The sequence below is a fragment of the Hyperolius riggenbachi genome, chromosome 1 (assembly GCF_040937935.1).
Source record: "Hyperolius riggenbachi isolate aHypRig1 chromosome 1, aHypRig1.pri, whole genome shotgun sequence".
NCBI lineage: Eukaryota > Metazoa > Chordata > Amphibia > Anura > Hyperoliidae > Hyperolius > Hyperolius riggenbachi.
This window is the reverse complement of record NC_090646.1, coordinates 347,604,162-347,626,348: the sequence shown is the minus strand read 5'-3', so window position 1 is coordinate 347,626,348 and position 22,187 is coordinate 347,604,162.

Genomic DNA, 22,187 nt, shown 5'->3' with positions numbered 1-22,187 from the left:
CAGACCTCAGGATCAGCGGCGACCCGACTAGTACGAGCGGGCATCGGACGCACCCGCTCTATATGCGGAAGTGAGGTCACTTCCGCATATCAGTGCGGTGTGCTAGGTCCTAGCACCCGCACGATTGGTCGCCGCCTGATCGAGGTCTGAGTGGCGCGGCGGCTAGAGGGAGGGAGGGAGCCGTGGCCAGAGGGGGTGAGCGGCGGCCGGGCGGCGCCTGTCAGAGACAGGTGCCTGGGTGCAAAGCACACACAGCACCCGCCCAGGTGCGGCCCTGTAGTTCCCCCATATCGGCCTTAGGTGGTCACTAGTAAAGATACAATCTTGATGCTACAATTTTACCAAATCTAAGTGATAGAAGGCTAAACTGAGTGAAAATATTGAATGGATACTTTAGGCAGTCCCTTATTTTACATAGAAGTGTTAAGATTGTACAATCAAGATTGTATCATTAGTGGGCACCTTCAGACTATGGTAGGCGAGTAGACAATAATGCTGGGCATAGATGATTTGTTTTATATTATCAATCGAGCAGCTGATGGCTCGATTGATAATATTCAATCTGTCCGATCACCGCGGCGGGTCGATACCACGATTGATCCCCGCGGGCGGACAATGGTAGAAACGAAACACTGATAAGGAAGTGCCCACAGGGACGAGCGGGGATCGATCCACGCACAAGAGCGGTGACGCGCCGGCATCGAGCCGCTGGCTCGATACCGGCGCATAAACGAACCGTCTATGCCCAGCATAACTATGGTAGGCATTTAATTGTTTGCTCCTCCGAGGAATAGTCAATGGCATGGCTATGTACGGTACTCTGTAAAGCACTGAAGAGCACTATATCAATGCATAATAAAAGTAATTGTTTCCTGGGTGCCAAATAAGAAGATCTTCTCTCATTTCCTGTTGTGTTGTGAAACTTAGGAGTGGGTCTGGGAATAAGCTAAATGTTCCCAATATGGAAATCTATTCTCTGTTCAGAGGAAAACAACATTTTGTGGTCTACATCACTTTGAGTAGATTTCCCCTTGCTCCTTGCTCTTTGACATTTTGGGGGGGCAACAGAAAGCAAGTGAGATTCCCCTCTATGAACCTAAATATCAATTAATGAAAAAAAAACTGGCAATGAGTGATGAATTTATTAACCACTTGAGGACCACAGGCTTAAATCCCCCTAAAGGCCAGGCCATTTTTAACAAAATAGGCCACTGCAGCTTTAAGGCCTCGCTGCAGGGTCGTACAACTCAACACACAAGTGATTACTTGCCCCCCTCCTTTCTGTTCACCAACAGAGATCTCTGTTGGTGGGCTTTGATTGCTCCCCCAATGTTTGTTTATTTTTTTTGTCAATATTGTTATTATTATTTTTTAAATAAATATGCCTATTTTTGTTATAGTTTTTAATCCCCTCTCCCTCCCTTCCCCTGCCAGCCTATGACAGCGAACGGCTTTCATAGGCTTCAGCCAATGAGAGCTTATTGCTCTCCTGTGTCCCAAGGGGACAGCCGTGTCAAACGGCTGTCCCCAGTACAGCGCTGCCATAGATCGCAGTGCTGTACTGTGTAAATAGATGGCGGTCTTGCAGTCTAACAGTCTCCTAGCGGTGATCCCCGCTGGGAGACTGATGGGTGCTTCTTAATGACTAGATGAGATAGCCATGAGCATGTACAGTGCCAAGCACTCAAATAACTATGCTGTGTTCTTTTTCTTCTTTTCTGCCTGAAAGAGATAAACGTCAGGTATGCAAGTGAGGGTTTTTACGTCAGGACCAAGTTGGACTGTATTGTAACCCTTGCTGATAAGGAATTACAGCCATAAAACCTTTTGAGTGTAACCAGTCTATAAGGCCCTTAGATGTGCGGGTGCTGCATGCACGCTCAACTGAAGCAGACAGGCTCAGTCTACAACCTATTTTTTTTTCTTAAAGCATATTTGCCAAATTTCTTTAAAAAAAAATAATACTTTTAAAATTATTTATGAAAAAGTTATTTATAAAAAAACACAAATAAAAAAGTTATTTATTAACCACTTTACCTCCACCCGTATGAATTTCTCCGTCCCTTTTTCCATCCTTTCACCCCCAGGGACGGAGAAATCCGTGCTTTCCGCGCTCCCGCCACTGCCCGCGCTCCCGCTTGCTCTAGCGCGCACTCCCGCTCGTAAACACTCCCGCTAGCCCGAAGACCAATGAACGGGAAAATCCATTACCGTTCGTTCATCTAAGCCCTGCAATGATCCGCTGCTTCTCTGCTAAGCAGCGCGATCATTGTGAAAAAAAAAAACGTTCCCAGCCTCCTAGTATTTCCTCCAAGTGTCCGGAAGGACGCTTGGAGGTCGCATTAAACAAAAAGTTACTGTTGCCATCTTGTGGCCAAATAGTAAAACTACACCCTAAAGCATTTTTCACATACAAATTCATTACTTACTGTATACACAAAAAATTAACTCATTACCTCCCACACTGCTATCGGTTGAAAAGGGCGCCTGAGCTGCCTGTATGAAAAGGGCGCCGCCATAGACATCAATGTTATTTCTGGAAATATGGGTTACAAGGTGTAGAGAAGGGCGCCCGAGTTTTGATATGGGCTACACCAGGCGCCTTTTTTGTAGCCGAAGTTTATATGGGCTACACCAGTCGCCTTTTTTGTAGCCGAAGTTTATATGGGCTACACCAGGCGCCTTTTTTGTAGCCGAAGTTTATATGGGCTACACCAGGCGCCTTTTTTGTAGCCAAAGTTTTTATATGGGCTACACCAGACGCCTTTTTTTGTAGCCGAAGTTTATATGGGCTTCACCAGGCGCCTTTTTTGTAGCCGAAGTTTATATGGGCTACACCAGACGCCTTTTTTTTTTTTGTAGCCGAAGTTTATATGGGCTACACCAGTCGCCTTTTTTGTAGCCGAAGTTTATATGGGCTTCACCAGGCGCCTTTTTTGTAGCCGAAGTTTATATGGGCTACACCAGGTGCCTTTTTTTGTTGTCGAAGTTTATATGGGCTACACCAGGCGCCTTTTTTGTAGCTGAAGTTTATATGGGCTACACCAGGCGCCTTTTTTGTAGCCGAAGTTTATATGGGCTACACCAGGCGCCTTTTTTGTAGCCGAAGTTTATATAGGCTACACCAAGCGCCTTTTTTGTAGCTGAAATTGGTATATATGGGCTACACCAGGCGCCCTTTTTTACAGGCGCCCTTTTCATATATTTTTTTACAGGCGCCCTTTTCCGGGCGGAGTTACGGCGTGACGTCACGCGTGTTTGCCGGTCGGACGCGGCTGGAGTTTACACGCTGCTGTTTTTTAATATTTACATCGGCGGTTTGTCAATTTCACTTAAGTGGGTGAGTTTGCCACTGGCAGGGAGCGTGATGTATGTCAGCTTCATACAAGGCTGCCTTAGCATTCCCCACATGCTCGTATAGAGCTAAATTGTAACGTGACTTACGCTGATTTTTATGGACTATGCTTAAAGCCTTAAATGGGATATATTTTTAATAAAGTTCTGAAAGACTTTTACGCGATTAGGAGCCTGTCTTTGTCATACTAACAGCATCATACTTTTGGGACAACTACTGAGTGGAGGGAGACTTGCCGGAGAGGCTGTGGGGTGGCCTATACCCCAGATGCGAAACTTGGCCCTGACGGTCATCAGATCCGGTGAGTTCACACCTGATGGGGGGATCCCTCAACATAATTGTGGTGATTGCTACATTAACCACTTGAGGACCTAGGGCTTTCTACCCCTTAAGGACCGGCCATTTTTTTTCCATTTAGACCACTGCAGCTTTCACGGTTTATTGCTCGCTCATACAACCTACCACCTAAATGAATGTTGGCTCCTTTTCTTGTCACTAATAAAGCTTTCTTTTGGTGCTATTTGATTGCTCCTGCGATTTTTATTTTTTATTATATTCATCAAAAAAGACATGAATTTTGGCAAAAAAATGATTTTTTTAACTTTCTGGGCTGACATTTTTCAAATAAAGTAAAATTTCTGTATACATGCAGCACGAAAAATGTGGACAAACATGTTTTTGATAAAAAAAAAACCATTCAGTGTATATTTATTGGTTTGGGTAAAAGTTATAGCGTTTACAAACTATGGTGCAAAAAGTGAATTTTCTCATTTTCAAGCATCTATGACTTTTCTGACCCCCTGTCATGTTTCATGAGGGGCTAGAATTCCAGGATAGTATAAATACCCCCCAAATTACCCCATTTTGGAAAGAAGACATCCCAAAGTATTCAGTGAGAGGCATAGTGAGTTCATAGAAGATATTATTTTTTGTCACAAGTAAGCGGAAAATGACACTTTGTGAGAAAAAAAAAAAAAGTTTCCATTTCTTCTAACTTGCGACAAAAAAAAAAATGAAATCTGCCACGGACTCACCATGCCCCTCTCTGAATACCTTGAAGGGTCTACTTTCCAAAATGGGGTCATTTGTGGGGTGTGTTTACTGTCCTGACATTTTGGGGGGTGCTAAATTGTAAGCACCCCTGTAAAGCCTAAAGGTGCTCATTGGACTTTGGACCCCTTAGCGCAGTTAGGCTGCAAAAAAGTGCCACACATGTGGTATTGCCGTACTCAGGAGAAGTAGTATAATGTGTTTTGGGGTGTATTTTTACACATACCCATGCTGGGTGGGAGAAATATCTCTGTAAATGACAATTTGTTAATTTTTTTTACACACAATTGTCCATTTACAGAGATCTTTCTCCCACTCAGCATGGGTATGTGTAAAAATACACCACAAAACACATTATACTACTTCTCCTGAGTACGGCGATACCACATGTGTGGCACTTTTTTGCACCCTAACTGCGCTAAAGGGCCCAAAGTCAGTCATTTTGAGAAATTCCGTTTCAAGACTACTCCTCACGGTTTAGGGCCCCTAAAATGCCAGGGCAGTATAGGAACCCCACAAATGACCCCATTTTAGAAAGAAGACATCCCAAGGTATTCTGTTAGGAGTATGGTGAGTTCATAGAACATTTTATTTTTGTCAAAAGTTAGCGGAAAATGACACTTTGTGAAAAAACACAATTAAAATCAATTTCCGCTAACTTGTGACAAAAAATAAAATCTTCTATGAACTCGCCATACTACTAACGGAATACCTTGGGGTGTCTTCTTTCTAAAATGGGGTCATTTGTGGGGTTCCTATACTGCCCTGGCATTTTAGGGGCCCTAAACCGTGAGGAGTAGTCTTGAAACGAAATTTCTCAAAATGACCTGTGAAATCCTAAAGGTACTCATTGGACTTTGGGCCCTTTAGCGCAGTTAGGGTGCAAAAAAGTGCCACACATGTGGTATCGCCATACTCGGGAGAAGTAGTACAATGTGTTTTGGGGTGTATTTTTACACATACCCATGCTGGGGGGGAGAAATACCTCTGTAAATGGACAATTGTGTGTAAAAAAATCAAAAGATTGTCATTTACAGAAGTATTTCTCCCACCCAGCATGGGTATGTGTAAAAATACACCCCAAAACACATTATAGTACTTCTCCTGAGTACGGCGATACCACATGTGTGGCACTTTTTTGCACCCTAACTGCGCTAAAGGGCCCAAAGTCCAATGAGTACCTTTAGGATTTCACAGGTCATTTTGAGAAATTCCGTTTCAAGACTACTCCTCACGGTTTAGGGCCCCTAAAATGCCAGGGCAGTATAGGAACCCCACTAATGACCCCATTTTAGAAAGAAGACACCCCAAGGTATTCCGTTAGGAGTATGGTGAGTTCATAGAAGTTTTTATTTTTTTGTCACAAGTTAGCGGAAATTGATTTTAATTGTTTTTTTTCACAAAGTGTCATTTTCCGCTAACTTGTGACAAAAAATAAAATCTTCTATGAACTCACCATACTCCGTACGGAATACCTTTGGGTGTCTTCTTTCTAGAATGGGGTCATTTGTGGGGTTCCTATACTGCCCTGGCATTTTAGGGGCCCTAAACCGTGAGGAGTAGTCTTGAAACCAAATGTCTCAAAATGACCTGCGAAATCCTAAAGGTACTCATTGGACTTTGGGCCCCTTAGCGTACTTAGGGTGTAAAAAAAAGTGCCACACATGTGGTACCGCCGTACTCAGGAGAAGTAGTATAATGCGTTTTGGGGTGTATTTTTACACATACCCATGCTAAGTGGGAGAAATATCTCTGTAAATGACAATTGTTTGATTTTTTTACACACAATTGTCCATTTACATTGAAATTTCTCCCACCCAGCATGGGTATGTGTAAAAATACACCCCAAAACACATTGTACTACTTTTCCTGAGTACGGCGGTACCACATGTGTGACACTTTTTTGCAGCCTAGGTGCGCTAAGGGGCCCAACGTCCTATTCACAGGTCATTTTGAGGCATTTGTTTTCTAGACTACTCCTCGCGGTTTAGGGCCCCTAAAATGCAAGGGCAGTATAGGAACCCCACAAGTGACCCCATTTTAGAAAGAAGACACCCCAAGGTATTCCGTTAGGTGTATGGCGAGTTCATAGAAGATTTTATTTTTTGTCACAAGTTAGTGAAAAATGACACTTTGTGAAAAAAAAACAATAAAAATCAATTTCCGCTAACTTTTGACAAAAAATAAAATCTTCTATGAACTCGTCATACACCTAACAGAATACCTTGGGGTGTCTTTTTTTCTAAAATGGGGTCACTTGTGGGGTTCCTATACCGCCCTGGCATTTTACAGGCCCAAAACCGTGAGTAGTCTGGAAACCAAATGTCTCAAAATGACTGTTCAGGGGTATAAGCATCTGCAAATTTTGATGACAGGTGGTCTATGAGGGGGCGAATTTTGTGGAACCGGTCATAAGCAGGGTGGCCTTTTAGATGACAGGTTGTATTGGGCCTGATCTGATGGATAGGAGTGCTAGGGGGGTGACAGGAGGTGATTGATGGGTGTCTCAGGGGGTGGTTAGAGGGGAAAATAGATGCAATCAATGCACTGGGGAGGTGATCGGAAGGGGGTCTGAGGGGGATCTGAGGGTTTGGCCGAGTGATCAGGAGCCCACACGGGGCAAATTGGGGCCTGATCTGATGGGTAGGTGTGCTAGGGGGTGACAGGAGGTGATTGATGGGTGTCTCAAGGTGTGATTAGAGGGGGGAATAGATGCAAGCAATGCACTGGTGAGGTGATCAGGGCTGGGGTCTGAGGGCATTCTGAGGGTGTGGGCGGGTGATTGAGTGCCCTAGGGGCAGATAGGGGTCTAATCTGATAGGTAGCAGTGACAGGGGGTGATTGATGGGTAATTAGTGGGTGTTTAGGGTAGAGAACAGATGTAAACACTGCACTTGGGAGGTGATCGGACGTCGGATCTGCGGGCGATCTATTGGTGTGGGTGGGTGATCAGATTGCCCGCAAGGGGCAGGTTAGGGGCTGATTGATGGGTGGCAGTGACAGCGGGTGATTGATGGGCGGCAGTGACAGGGGGTGATTGATGGGTGGCAGTGACAGGGGGTGATTGATGGGTGATTGATAGGTGATTGACAGGTAATCAGTGGGTTATTACAGGGGAGAACAGATGTAAATATTGCACTGGCGAATTGATAAGGGGGGGTCTGAGGGCAATCTGAGCGTGTAGGCGGGAGATTGGGTGCCCGCAAGGGGCAGATTAGGGTCTGATCTGATGGGTAACAGTGACAGGTGGTGATAGGGGGTGATTGATGGGTGATTGATGGGTAATTCGTGGGTGTTTAGAGGAGAGAATAGATGGAAACACTGCGCTTGGGTGGTGATCTGATGTCGGATCTGCGGGCGATCTATTGGTGTGGGTGGGTGATCAGTTTGCCCGCAAGGGGCAGGTTAGGGGCTGATTGTTGGGTGGCAGTGACAGGGGGTGATTGATGGGTGATAGGTGATTGGCAGGTGATTGACAGGTGATCAGTGGGTTATTACAGGGAAGGCCAGATGTAATTAATGCACTGGCGAATTGATAAGGGGGGGGGGTCTGAGGGCAATCTGAGCGTGTGGGCGGGTGATTGGGTGCCCGCAAGGGGCAGATTAGGGTCTGATCTGATAGGTAACAGTGACGGTTGGTGATAGGGGGTGATTGATGGGTGATTGATGGGTAATTAGTGGGTGTTTAGAGAAGATAACAGATGTAAACAATACATTTGGGAGGTAATCTGACGGCGGGTTTGCGGGCGATCTAATGGTGTGGGTGGGTGATCAGATTGCCCGCAAGGGGCAGGTTAGGGGCTGATTGATGGGTGGCAGTGACAGGGGGTGACAGGGGGTGATTGATGGGTGATAGGTGATTGGCAGGTGATTGACAGGTGATCAGTGGGTTATTACAGGGAAAAACAGATGTAATTAATGCACTGGTGAATTGATAAGGGGGGGTCAGAGGGCAATCTGAGCGTGTGGGCGGGTGATTGGGTGCCCGCAAGGGGCAGATTAGGGTCTGATCTGATAGGTAAAAGTGACAGGTGGTGATAGGGGGTGATTGATGGGTGATTGATGGGTAATTAGTGGGTGTTTAGAGGAGAGAATAGATGTAAACAATGGATTTGGAAGGTGATCTGATGTCGGATCTGCGGGCGATCTATTGGTGTGGGGGGGTGATCAGATTGCAGTGACAGGGGGTGATTGATGGGTGATAGGTGATTGGCAGGTGATTGACAGGTGATCAGTGGGTTATTACAGTGAAGGCCAGATGTAATTAATGCACTGGCGAATTGATAAGGGGGGTCTGAGGGCAATCTGAGCGTGTGGGCGGGTGATTGGGTGCCCGCAAGGGGCAGATTAGGGTCTGATCTGATAGGTAACAGTGACGGTTGGTGATAGGGGGTGATTGATGGGTGATTGATGGGTAATTAGTGGGTGTTTAGAGAAGATAACAGATGTAAACAATACATTTGGGAGGTAATCTGACGGCGGGTTTGCGGGCGATCTAATGGTGTGGGTGGGTGATCAGATTGCCCGCAAGGGGCAGGTTAGGGGCTGATTGATGGGTGGCAGTGACAGGGGGTGATTGACGGGTGATTGACGGGTGTTTGACGGGTGATTGACAGGTGATGGACAGGTGATTGACAGGTGATCAGGGGGGATAGATGCGTACAGTACATGGGGGGGGGGGTGATCAGGAGGGAGCGGGGGGCAGGGGGGGGGCAAAAAAAAAAACAGCGTTGACAGATAGTGACAGGGAGTGATTGATGGGTGATTAGGGGGGTGATTGGGTGCAAACAGGGGTCTGGGAGGTGGGCAGGGGGGGGGGTCTGATGGGTGCTGTGGGCGATCTGGGGCAGGGGGGGGGGGGAATCAGTGTGCTTGGTGCAGACTAGGGTGGCTGCAGCCTGCCCTGGTGGTCCCTCGGACATTGGGACCACCAGGGCAGGAGGCAGCCTGTATAATACACTTTGTAAACATTACAAAGTGTATTAAACACTTTGTATGCGGCGATCGTCGGGTTAACATCCCGCCGGCGCTTCCGTATGGCCGGCGGGATGTTGCGGCGGGTGAGCGGCGCCAGGCGGAGGCGGAGGATCGCGTCACGGATGACGCGATCGCTCCGCCCATGCCCATACATGGACCGCCGTATTTTGTCAATACGGCGGTCCTTGCGGCGTCCACTTCCCGGCCGCCAATTGTATATACGGCGGTCGGGAAGTGGTTAAAGGCTCCTTGCATTAACATCTGCTGAAGCGCTGACTGCCTCTATATGAAGATAAGTAATGATAAAGTTATAGATGAATGAATGGAAGGAGCGCTGAAAGGTGAAAATTGCTCTGGTGCTCAAGGGGTAAAACCCCTCAGTGGTGAAGTGGTTAAAAAACAAATTTCAATGTTATTTAAAATTCAAATGTTTTTTTTTTTTACATTACAATTACCAATTACAGCACGGTGGCAGCCTGCCTGGCAGGCAACAGAATGCAGACTACCTGAAAACATCATCATGGTGTCCTTTGATCTAGTGCTTATGTACGCATGCCAGAAAAATTATATTTTGAAGTGGCTTTAAAAATTCAGGATCCACCTGTTGAGTCCTGGAACCCTGGTCTGGTTGCTGTTGGTAGTGGTGGAGAAGTCAATCTGTCAGTCATGCGGCGTGCAGAGATGCTGGGTGGGGACTGACTTACAAGTCTTCGGGCAGGCAGTAGCCCCCCAGGATCCATGCCTCATTCATTTTAATAAAGGTGAGGTAATCAACACTTTTTTGACTTAGGCAACTTCTCTTCTTAGTGACAATCCCTCTGACAGGACGCTTGAGGCGGGGCAAGAGAGAAGTTTGATGGCAAATTGTGAGAGCTCAGGCCACAGGACAAGCCTACCCACCCAATAGTCCAGGGGTTCTTTGCTCCTCAGAGTGTCGATATCAGCAGTTAGGCTGCTTTCACAGTGGGACGTTACAGGCACACGTTAGAGCAGCCTGTAACGCAGCCTAACTCACAGTAATGAAAAATCAATGGGCTGTTCACAGTGCCCTAGTTGCGTTACAGTGTAACGCTGGATGTTCAAATAAATTGCAGCATGCTGTGCATTATAGGTGGTTTTAGCTGCGTTAGATTGTTTGCACATGTTCAGTAAGGGGAGAGTCCGCTATTGTTCCTAGCCACATGGCTAATTAATATTCACTGCACTGTAGTGCTGTCCAGATCATGAACTATTCGGATATTTGATCCGGATCTTTTTTGTGAGTCAAATCATCCAGATCATCACAATGAAGGATTCGGTTCACAGTGGATGTCTGGAAGAAACAGGAACTGCAGCTTCTGTGCACAAGCACAATCTTCCTGCTGCATCTCTCCCTTCCCCATTAGCACCCCTGCTTCCTGCTTCCCTAGTAAAATGATTCAAAGATTTGGTTCAAAGATCCGGATCTTTTCAATGATCCAATTCGAATCATCCGAATCATTGAAAAGATCCGGACTTCCCAGGATAGCACCAAGAGCCTCATAACGCGGCTCAATCTGACGTCCAACTTCAACACCACCATGTGTTGTGTTAGGGGCACGTTATGCGACCTTAACCTCCCCTAAAACGCAACATCTTGGTGTGAAAGCGGCCTAAAGGCCAGGTAGTCGTTCTCTGTGGCGATGCGTCGGTCAAAAATTTTTTTGCATGTCTGACATCACCAACACATCGGAAAACTGTCCTTTCCTTGCCGGCATGGCCATGGGAGGAGGAGGATCCTGGGCACCTCTTTCCCGCTGTGCTGTGACATCACCCTTGAACGAAGTGTACAGCATACTTCGCAGGCTGCTGTGGAACTTGTTCATCCTTTCCGACTGATTGTGAGTTAGTAACAGTTCAGCCACTTTGTGCTTATACCGAGGGTCTAGTAGTGTTGCCACCCAGTACAGGTCCTTGTCCTTAAGCTTTTTTATATGGGGTCCTTCAACAGGCAGGACAGCATGAAAGACACCATTTGCACAAGGTTGGATGCTGAGCTAGCCAGATCCTCTTCCTCACTGAGCTCACAAAAGGTCTCCTCCTCCCCCCAGCCACTTGCAACACCACGGGTACCTGAAATTTGACTGCGAGCCCCCTGGGACGCCTGCTGCAGTTGTTAAGCCACCTCCTTCTCAAAACCACCTTCCTCCTCTGCCTCCTCTTCCTCAGATGACTCTGCGTTGCCGCAAGTACAGCAGGTGTAGATGACAAGTCTGAATGTGGTGGTGGTGATGGTGCCCACAGCTCTTTCTCTTCCTGATCACGCTCCTCTATGGCCTGATTCAGCACTCTTCACAGGGCACTCTCAAGGAAGAACAAGTATGGGATCAGGTCGCTGATGGTGCCTTCACTGTAACTCACCAGGTTTGTCACCTGCTGAAGCAGACGCATGAGCCTGCAGGCATTGCACATGAGACTCCAGTAACGTGGCAAAAAAATCCGCAGATCCCCACGGCCTGTGTTAGACCCGTGCTCATACAGGTACTCGTTGATGGCTATTTCTTGTTGGAGCAGGCGGTCGAACATCAACAGCATTGAATTCCAGCGAGTCAGGCTGTCGCAAATCAAGCACCTCACTGGCAGGTTCTTTTCCCGCTGAATGTCTGAAAAGCGCGCCATGGCCTTGTAGGAACGCCTCAAATGGCCACACACCTTCCTGGACTGCTGGAGGATCACCTGTAAGCCTGGGTACTTACACACAAAACATTGTATAACAAGATTCAACACATGTGCCAAGCAGGGCACATGTGTTAACTTGCCCAAATTCAGTACTGCCAACATATTGCTTCCATTGTCACACACAACTTTGCAAAACTCCAGTTGGTGCAGGGTCAGCCAATGATCCACCTGTTTGTTCAGAGAGGACCAGGAGTCTTGGTCCAGTGAGACTCTCGGCTTTAAGGCAAGTCATCCCCAAGATGGCGTGACATCGTACCTGGGATGTGGAACAGGCCCTGCGGACCTGGGGGGGGGGGGTGCAGTAGTAGTTTTAGAGAAAGCTACAGCAGCAGAAGAGGAGGACTCAGCTGAGGAGGATAGCGAAGAGGATGGAGGAGGAGAAGAGGATGTGGCTGCAGGCCAGCCTGCAAGTCGTGGTGGTGTCACCAACTCTGCCGCACAGCCACGCATTCCATGCTTGGCAGCCATGAACTGGTTGTCCCAGGTATCAGTGTTCATATGGACCCTTGCCCCAACACTGTGTGCCAGAGAACCACGACTCGTCTTTCCACATTATAGGTACAGGTTGGGGATTGCCTTTTTGGAAAATACGTTTCTGCCCGGTACCTTCCATTCCGGTGTCCCAATGGTAACAAAGTTTCTGAAGGCCTCAGGCTCCACCAGCTTGAATGGTAAAAGCTGGCGGGCCTTACAGTTCCAACAAGTCAGCTGTCAGACGCCGAGCAAGGGGGTGACTCAGAGACATTGGCTTCTTCCTCTCCAAACTTCCTTGACAGAAAGCTGACTGCTGTGGGCAGATGATGAGCAGGAACTGCTCAAGATGAGAGGCGGTGGAGTGGGGGGTGGTTGAAAGGAGGCAAGGACAGCAAAGATTGGCATGGCTGATAATGTTGACCAGGAGGAGGAGGGTGGCTTTGAGTTTGTGTGCTGCTTTTATTCATGTGTGCATCCCATTGATGTTTGTGTTTTGTGATCAGATGCCTTCACAAAACAGTTGTCCCTAGGTGGGTGTTGGACTTCCTTCCTTTTTGGCAGAGGTTGCAGATGGCATTGCTGCTATCAGAGGCGGACAAACAAAAATAATGCCACACTGGTGAGCTTTGGAATGACGGCATTCTGGTGGTGGAAACAGCAGGCGTTGAAGGTCGTGTTGGCTGGCTGACCCCAGGTGCCAATACATGCTGTCTGGCAGTGCCACTAGCTCCTTGCAATGAGCTCCCCCAGCTACTTACAACAACTCGTCTCCTCCTCCTCTCTGTCTCCCCATCAGAACTCTCCCCCTCTTCTTCATCTGTGCCTGCAACAAGTGAAAAGTAATTCACTGGAGATTCTACTATGCCTGCAACTGAATTTGGCAACAACAATAGCAGGAGTGGGCACAGCTCTGGGTGTCAGTGGGCTGTGTAGTATCAGACAAAGAGATATGCAATAGTTCAAACACAATACAGTGGTAAATAAGTCACTGGAGTACTACTCTGTTTGTGTGTAATGTGGCACACAATTATAGTAGTGGGCATAGCTCTGGGTGTCAGTGGGCTCTGTAGTATCAGACTCAGAGATATGCAATAGGTTGACATGGCTGATAATGCTGCTGGACCAGGAGGAGGACAGTGGTTTTGAGTTTGTGTGCTGCTTTTATTCATGTGTGCATCCCATTGATGTTTGTGTTTTGTGATCAGATGCTTTCACAAAACAGTTGTCTCTAGGTGGGTGTTGGACTTCCTTCCTTTTTGGCAGAGGTTTCAGATGGCATTGCTGCTATCAGAGGCAGACACACAAAAATAATGCCACACTGGTGAGCTTTGGAATGACGGCATTCTGGTGGTAGCAACAGCAGGTGTTGAAGGTTGTGTTGGCTGGCTGACCCCAGGTGCCAATACATGCTGTCTGACAGTGCCACTAGCTCCTTGTAAAGAGGTCCTCCTGCTACTTACAACAACTTGTCTCTTCCTTCTCTCTGTCTCCCCATCAGAACTCTCCCCCTCTTCCCCTATTCTTCATCTCTTCTTGAAGGCACCTGCATGACATCCATGGACACACTGTCATCATCATCAACTGCTTCACTTGTTTCAGACACCTTCAAATAGGCACCAACAACGGGTAGTACATCATCATCATCATCCTTACACCTTATGTCCACATGTGTACTGATGCCTGACTGAGACATATCATGTGGTGTGACATCCTTATCGCCTTCATCTTCTGCCAATAATGGTTGTGCATCACTAAATTCATCACACGGATGTGTGAATCAAGCGGAGCGGCTGTGGTGCTAGTCGTGGTGGTTTGGGCTGCCGGGCAAGTGGTGGTAAGTTGTTGTGGGATGCCCGAATCAGAGCAGGAGGAGGATTGTGCGGCAAGGAGGTTCCGTGGCAGAAGCTGTAGAAAATGGGGTGTGCTGTGTAAGCCAATCAACTAATTCCTCTGCATTTTGGGTGTTGATGGTATGTGCCCTCTGAACACTGTGCATTCTTCCAGACCCACAGGAAATCACAGCAGCACGACCTCGAGGACATGTGTGGGGTGGCCTGCCTCTGCCTGTAATTTTTTTAATTTGGTGTACTGTGCCTGCAACAAGTGAAAAGTAATGCACTGGAGATGCTACTATGCCTGCAACTGAATGTGGCAACAACAATAGCAGTAGTGGGCACAGCTCTGGGTGTCAGTGGGCTGTGTAGTATCAGACACAGAGATATGCAATAGTTCAAACACAATCGGATCCCCACTATAGATAGCTAGGCATGGTGTCCCCTGTATTGCCAGGTGTCCCCTGTATTGCCAGCAGTCTTTACTCACCTCCCAGGCTCCAGCGATGAGCAGCTCTAGCCCCCTCCACTCTGGACGGCATCCCCGTTCACACTGCAACTAACTTCCGGGTCACGGCTTGATGTTGTCATCAAGACGGAGCCCGACACGTAAGGCAGAGCATGCGGGGATGTCGGTCATAGCAGAGGAATGCGACGACCGCCGGGGGAACGTCAGGAAGGTGAGTCTCTGCCCTCTTCTTCCCCTCTGACCGCCGCTGCCAATAGTGATCACTACACTAACAGATCTTCCCTCTCAGGTGCGCATGATGGTGTCGGGAGCGGAAGCAGCAGGCGGCGTAAGTCCTACTCCGCATCAGAGTTGGACAGCCACAAGTGCGGCATAGGATTTACATTACACGGTCCCCAGGAGGTTAAAATGGAGCTGTCAGCCATACTATTTAAGAAAAAAAAACATATATATAAGTAGATAAATACTTGCTCTACTTACATAGCATATGCATTTCACTGTCTACATTTTGACTTTAATGATTTTTCTATAGTAAAAAAAAAAGAGAAAATCCTTCTTAGGATTTTCCATTTTGTCTGTGTCTATCTTGAAGCTAATCCTGACATAATTATGCATTCCCAGCCCTCCTCCCAATCTTTAGACACTCCCACCAAGCTCTGTAGTAGAAAGTGCATTGAGAAATATTGGCCAATCAGAGAGGTACAGAGGTGTATGTGTGTGTGTGTGGGGGGGGGGGGGGGGGGGGGGCAGGAGGGGAAGAAGCTTCAGCCAATACGACTGCATTAGTCATGACTGAGGGGAAAGTAAAGGAGAAAAAAAAGAAAACCCAGCATGCCCTGCAACTTCCTTTGTGTGGTAGATGTACCAGTTAAGAGCAAGGGAAAGTGAAGAAAAATAAGAGTGATTTTTAACGTTTCGATTGCCTGGTTAGCATCTTTATTTCTTGCTTACCAGAGAAAAATAAAGATTTGATTTTTTATTTTATACCTGACAGTTATTTTTTAAAATTCTCATAATTCTTTCATACATAAATTTAATATTAACTGATTCACCCAAGTGCAGGGGGAAACAGTAACAGGAATTGTTCACTCTTGAGGATCTGTTTCACATTAGTACACAAGTACATTGATGACAGCCTCATGCTATGTTCGTCTTTTTCTAGAATTTACAGAAAGACTGCTTCCCCCCAGTTCTCCATTTAAACCGTGTCCATTCTACATTTCTTTTAAATACCTTATTTTTGAAGACTTTTCAGGATATCTTCTCTACCCCTAGGCAGATTGGCTAAGATTCTGTCCTGCTCTGTATGGTGGTTGCCCATATTGGTGGCTCAATCATGTTAGTAGCATCTGTACTATATACTTACCTGATATCTACATACAGTAAAACCCACGTTTTCCACAACTCAGTTAACCAGATTTCTCAAGCAACTAGGAAAAATAAATTATGGCCTTGTACAGGGCCGTGCAGAGGATCCTCAAGCGGGTCGTGCTCAAATTTGAAAAAAGAGGCCCTAATCAATCAATAGTGCTAAATTGTGTATGTGATACCTCCTCTCCACAATGCAGAATTAAGCAGTCTTAGCCCCCCCCCCCTCTTTATAGCAATATCAGGCAGACTTTGAGCCTCCTTCTAACCAAGTATTTTGGCACAACCACCCTCAAATCAGCAGTGATATGTGCCTTCTATTAGAGTCGGCACAGTGGAGCCTGATGTAGGCACTGACTCACCTTACATTACCTCTTGATCAGCACCCACGCTTCTTTTCAGGCAAAGAAGAAGTGGTGGCCAATATGCAGTGGTTGCTACACATTTGAAGGTGCAAAACTGCAGTAAGTGCCAAGGTGCAGTGGGTTCCCAGATGCAGTGGGTGGTAAGATAGAAAGGTCCAGTTTGTGCTAAGTTGCAATGGGTACTGAGGTGCCAAAGTACAGTCTGTGTCAAGCTGCAGTGGGTACTGAGGTCCAGTTTGTATTGGGTGTTTATTTGCAGTGGGTGCTAAGCAGTATTGGATGCTGAATGAGTAGCAGATATTGATAAACAATAGTGGGTGCCATGTGAGTGTTAATTGTTACAGAGAGCCATTCAAGTGCTGGGTACAGGCCAAGAGTGGGTATTAGGTGCCTATAGGTGCAGTGGGCAGGACATGAGTGAGTAGGAAGTGCCATGTTTGGTCTGGATGTGTGCCATGGGAGAGTACTGGGTCTCATATAGGTTCGGACCAAGGGTGGGTACTGGGTGCTATTTGGGTGCTGCCCATGGATGGGTACTAGGTGCATATAATGGCTTGGTAACTTGGTGCCGTGTGAGTACTGTGCCATGTGAAGGTTGATTATGGGGGGTATAGGGTGTCATGTGGGTCCTAGGTGCAAATACTGAGTGGCAAGTGGGTACTGGGAGTGAGTACATGGTGCCATATGGGTGATAGGTATTGGCTAGTGGGGTATTTGTTGTCATGTAGGTGTTAAATGCAGATGTTGGGTGCCATGTGGGTTCTGGGTGCTGGCACAGGGTGTCATGTGGATTCTGGCTGTATGGGTGGGTGTCACGCATCATGTGGGTGTTGATTGCAGGTACTCAGTCCCTTATGAGTTCTGGGTGCATGTACTGGATGTCATGTGAGTGTTTGGTGTGGGTGCTGGGCACCAAGTGGAGGCTTGGTGCAGCTCGAACTACTGCAGATGAAATATGTGGGTGCTGGGTGTAGGTACTGGGTATCGCATGGGTGCAAATACTTGGTGCCATGCCTGCACTGGGTGCTAGCTATGGGTGGGCATTGTGTGTGTCATATGGGTTCTGAGTGCAGGTAGTTTGGATGTTAGTACTGGTTTTGTGGGTGCAGATAGTGGGTGCCATGTGAAAGCTGTGTGCAGGTGTGATTATTGGGTGCTGTGTCGGGGCTGGGTGAAAGTACTGTGCCATGTGGGTGTGAGTACTGGGTGCTAGCTATAGGGTGAAGTGTGTGTGTGTGTGTGTGTGTTTAGACTGGATTTCATGTGGGTGCTTGGTACAAGTACTGGGTGCTTGCTATAGTGAGGATTACTGGCTGAGTGTAATGTGGGTGCTGGATATTGGTGGGATTGCTGTGGGTGGGTGGGGGGGGGGGGGTTGGGAGGTCACTGTGGCGCTAATATGAATGGCATTGTTGCCGCTAGGGGAGAGGTACAGGTCAGTGTGGTTGCTGGGGGTGGTAGAGGTCAGTGTGGGTGCTGGGGAAGGGTAGGTCACTGTGGGTACTGGGAAGGGAGAAGTAACTGTGGGTTCTGTGGAAGGTAGATGTCAGTATAGGTGCTGGAGGAAAGGGAGGTCACTGTAGGTGCTTGGGGGAGGTCACTGTGGGTCTTGGGGAAGGTAGAGGTCATTGTGGGTGCAGCTGATGGAGTAGTCACACTTCATTTCAAAGTGTCCCAAGCGGAGGTGGGGCCTCCTGCGGGTGGGCAGTGCTTATCACAGTCAGAGGCGTGGCTTCTTTTGCATGGCCAGAGGGGCCTTTTTTGAAGACTTTTAAAAAGGGGGGTGCCCAGGCACCCAGAGCACCCCCTCTGCATGTGCCTGGCCTTGTACAATGCATGGAAGAAGGAGAAGGAATGATCGGCACTGCAACATACATTTATTCTTCAAAAAGTGAGGCATAGTCCGAATGCATAAATACAAAACATTAGTGCAGCATACATGGACATACAGGTGCTCAGAGGTGTGGTGGTGACGGTGGGTGCTGGGCCTTAAATAAATGTACGTTGCAGTGCCGATCATTCCTTCTCCTTCTTCCATGTATGAACTTCCCTTGGATCAGACCATGCAAGCTACATCACTGTGGGTGAGGTGTGTTTTACCTGCCTAATCCCCTTCCATGCTGGCTACACACTGCTGCAGTGCCAACTGCTTTCCTACCTGTTTCTACTTGTACAATGCATAAATTTGCTTTTACACTTCTTTATTCAGTAATCAACCTTCTGTTACATTAACCCATTCGCGTTCCGTCGTTTTCACTTGAGCAATGTTCACCTCCCATTGATTAGCCTATAACTTTATCACTACTTATCACAATGAACTGATCTATATCTTGTTTTTTCCGCCACCAATTAGGCTTTCTTTGGGGGGTACATTTTGCTAAGAGCCACTTTACTATAAATGCATTTTAACAGGAAGAATAAGAAAAAACTGAAAAAATTTATTATTTCTCAGTTTTCAGCCATTATAGTTTTAAAATAATACATGCCTCCATAATTAAAACTCACGTATTGTATTTGCCCATATGTCCCGGTTATTACACCGTTAAAATTATGTCCCTATCACAATGTATGGCGACAATATTTTATTTGGAAATAAAGGTGCATTTTTTCCGTTTTGCATCTATCACTATTTACAAGTTTAAAATAAAAAAAATATAGAAATATTTCATTTTTACATTGATATTTAAAAAGTTTAGACCCTTAGGTAAATATTTACATGTTTTTTTTTTTTTTTATTGTAATGTTTTGTTTTTTTATATTAAACATTTTATTTGGGTATTTTTGGGAGGGTGGGATGTAAACCAAAGTCTTTTAATGTAAAAGTGTGTTGATTTTAATTTTTTTTACTTTTTGTTGTAGTTTTACTTTTTGGCCACAAGATGGCGGCCATGAGTTTGTTTACATGACGTCACTCTAAGCGTAACACACGCTTAGAGTGAGGCATCGGGGAGGGAATGGCCAGAAAAAGTGAAGCTTCTGAGAGAAGCTGTCGCTTTTTCAGCGGGGGAGAGGAATCAATGATCGGGCACCATAGCCCGATACATTGATTCCGTGGCTACCGAATCCGCGGCCGGGAGTGCGCGTGCACGCGCGCGATCGGCCTCGGGAGCGCGCGGTAGCGCGCATGGTTCCTGGACGTAGTTTCTACGTCCAGGAACCAAAATAGGTTAAGGTAAGTCTGATATTTGCCATAATTTGTTTTTAATTACAGTATTTTAACTGTAATACAGAGATTATGGTAAGTATACAGTGTGGGGTACAGCACTGTTTTTTTTGCTAGGCCTAGTTTTACCATTGACTCTCAAGCAACCAGAGACTACACTTATTCGGTATCAGCTAATCCCTGTTGGTGACAGATAATGGGGGCTTTACTGTATATTACACTATCAGTGTCTCTTGGTTTTCTGTGATTTTATTGAAAGGTTTCTGGTTTCCATATCTCCCTAGTGTTACTCATGAGAAAGTCCTGTTGCTTCATCTCTCATGGTCATATTTTATTTATGTTTATTTTAGCTTACTGTAAAAGTGTCAACTTCCCGGCCACTTAGAAAATGGTAGAAGAGAGATTATTAGTCCTGTGAGTGGTATTAGTTCACTGCAGCTGTATTTATATATTACACTTCAAAAATCTTTGTATCGTGTATTTCCAGATGCTTCTTTATCAGTAGGCATCACTCTGAATATCTAATGAAGAAGTTCATTTCTACACCAAACCACTTTCTATTGAGTTATTTTTAGTGATAGTCAAAGACTTTTCTTTTTTGGAGTGAACCAGTGCATTCAACCATCAAGTACATTTTTAACACGTTTTCAAATAGTAAAAAAACGAGCCAGAAAAAGTAACATAAGAGCCTTTGACTGAATTATATTGCAATAGTCAAAAGTTAATATCTTAATCCAATGGGTATTTCTGAAGTCAGTTATGTTCTTTCTACTGTCTAACCTTAAGCCCCTCCCCACCACCATCATGAACCTATTCCTATTGCCTAATTATTGCCTCCTTCAATAACAAAAACCTCTTCAAACGCTCACTGTTTAATCTAACGGGGGCTGTTGTTCTGCAGTTCTGCAGCAATAGGGGTTGATCAAGCCTTCAAAGTTGTTGCTATGAATTTCTACAGGTATCACAGCTTTTCCTGATTACTTACAACTCCCTCTGTCTGCATAAAAGTAGTGTTGGAACACACTGTGGTGCCATACCCTTGTGAGCATCATTAAAACAGTATTGTAGTGTGCTGGTATAAAAATGGTGAGAAAAAGGCAATTAGCAATGGAAGAGACAAACCATCATAATTCCTAAACTTGAAGGTCTTTCCTACAGACAGTGACGTACCTACCATAAGGCTGCAGGTGCTCACAGCACCGGGTGTAACCATGGCTAAGGGTGCCACTGTGGTGCTCAGTCACTGTGTCCTTCCACCTGGGGCATTTTTTCATAGTCCGGGCAACATTTGGGAAAATAGCAGCAGGCAGTGCAGGGGACTGTACTACTTCCTGCACTAGATGTAGCACCCCTCCCCCTTCCTGTCCTGTGGGCAATGTGTTCCCTCACTCTCTACACACAGCCTGCAGTGAGTGAATGGACAGCACTGCAGAGCAGCAGGGTGAGTAGAGAGAATGATTGCCGTGTTGCAGCTAGCAGGGAGAGGTGGCAGGGTGTGTTTAGTGCTTCAGAAGTTGCCTGTCACTAGTAGCCATGTGTACTGACTGCTGTAATACCAGAGTGCCCTAGACTATTGATTATTTATCCTAATCAGAGTAATTAATCCATAATGCAGGGTAGTCTGCTGTTGCAGAAGCCAGTAATACAGATGCTGACTTCTGTAGTGAGCAGAGAAGCAAGTTTCAGGCAATTTAGATTAGCTTGATTGCAGGTAATCTTATTTCTTTTCCCAGCTCCTCATCCCGCCCTGTTGTTTTCCCCCATGACCCTTTCCTCTTTTTAGATTTTAGTTATTTCTTTTAACAGCATGTCCCTGCCAAACAGCACTGATGATGTCTGCAGTCCCAATTAGAGTCCTTCCTGCCATTTCTCATTCCCACCAGGTTCTCTGTCTTTTGCCTCTACCTCATTACCCCCCATGCATTCCCCTCTTTCATATGTCCCCTTTTTCTGACTGTCCTCAGGGGAACTCACAATCTAATCCTACCACAGTCATGTCCTACTATATTATTATTGTGTACTTATATAGCACTGACATCTTCTGCAGCATTGTATAGAGTTCAGAGTTTCATAATGGTTAGTGCCGTCCACATCCTGATGACTCCTTTTCCCCCAAAATCCCCCCATAAATTAGAAGCGACATGCTCGGTGCCCCAACCCATTAACCCTCCCATCAAAAAATTGGTTATTTGGGGGGAGTGCCTGTAAATAATCAGCAACGGGTGTCAAATTCCCTAGGTACGCCACTGCCTACAGAAAAAATTGTAAAGGAAGGTGTCAGTGAGTACAGTTTCCTTAACCATCATATGGTACCTAGAAACTTTGACGAGAAGAGGTCGGGCACAAACAAGGCCACAAAAGCATCAGAAGAAAATTTTCGTAGAGTCAGCAGCTTGTGTAATATGCGGCCCACCACACCACAGCTTCAAGTACAGCT